Below are 1438 nucleotides of genomic sequence, written 5' to 3'. Positions count from 1 at the left end.
GCACCTGTTCTTCAGAGATCGTCTCTCTCTATGCTTTCTCCCTCTCCCAGCAGATTTCTGTTCCTTGGGACTTGCTAATTCTGGTGACAACCAGGGGTGGTTTCTCTTATCTTGGTCTGCCCTCCTCGATCTTAGGGACACCCTGAGTTCCTCAGCCATGGAGATGGGGCTTTCTCAGTAACCTTGTCCCTGCCTAGCAGTAAAAGACCAATGATCTGGACCCACGTTGGTTTCCTGTCCCTCTACCAGAGGATATTATATTTTGCCTGTTCCCGCGCCGCAAGAGATCTTCACCAGTGCCTCGAGGGAGACAAGATTTGCTGGACTTTTTCCAAGGGTGGAAGGATTACGTTCCCCGAGGGAGCAGAATCTGAGCAGGGCTCGTGCCTGCACCCCTGGAGCAGGTTTTCCCAAGTTTTACTACCTGCCCCCGACCTTTCTCATGAGCACCTGATAGAGGCCCCTGGGGAAGAGTCTGTGATGGGGGTAAACTCCCTCTTGGGTCTGTGGTCCCAGGGATTTCACACTCTCATAATAGCCCACACTTGGCCTTTAGCATTTGATTAAAATTTTTAGAGTAATTCTATGCATTACAGTGACCCTATCTCTTGTCTTTAGGCAGAAGGGAAGCCAGTGTTCGCATTTCACCTCTCCTCCAAAGTGTCTTCCCTTAGATTCCAGGGTACTCAATTGCCTTGCAACTTCAGTGCTCCGGTGCAGGAATACTTACGATTTTAAGGAAAATCCAGCTTTTCTTTCTGTTAGGGTAGGAGGGACACTCTTAGAGCTTTCTAGATCCCAGAAGGATCCAGAAATCACCCAAGAGATTCATAAAGAGACAGTTTTAGGATGACACTTTGGGGCCTTATTTCAAAGTGGTCACTGCCTGGACGTGAAGTGGTCCAGACTGCAGAGGGGCTTCAGACCAGTCGTTGAAAGAGACAGCGTCACAGAGGGCCTGGGAGGCTACTGTGTACGTGGAGGAAGGTACTGCAGATCTGTGTAAGGGTCAGTATAGACCACGCAACACGGCCACAGGATCCCCACGGCACCTCTCCTCCTCCCCTCGTCCAGGTTCATTCAACTTGAGGGAGGAACGCGCTGCACTCCGGCCATCCCAAATCCTACTGTTGGAAGTTGGTGGGGGCTCAGAGACATGGGCATGTCCAGAGTCCTCTTAGCACCTCCCAGGGCCCAGCCTGCTGGGTGCTGCTTGTCTAGAGGCCAAGCCATCCCCAGCAGGGGCACCTTCCTACTGCTGGTGCCTCCCTTTCCATCCTTCTCTGAGGAGGAAGCATGAATCTCTAGCCAGAGACATAAACACTGATTTGGCCTCCAAAAACATTTATTCCCACAACTGAGGTCACAAGTGCTAAAATTGCCCCTCCCTGGCCTGTGTCTGCTCCCAGCGGACAATTCTCCAGCCCCACAATGTGAT

This window comes from Propithecus coquereli, unplaced genomic scaffold (assembly GCF_000956105.1).
Source record: "Propithecus coquereli isolate 6110/MARCELLA unplaced genomic scaffold, Pcoq_1.0 Scaffold909, whole genome shotgun sequence".
In the NCBI taxonomy this organism is placed as follows: domain Eukaryota; kingdom Metazoa; phylum Chordata; class Mammalia; order Primates; family Indriidae; genus Propithecus; species Propithecus coquereli.
The sequence above is the reverse complement of the archived record's forward strand: the minus strand, read 5'-3'. Positions refer to the sequence as shown.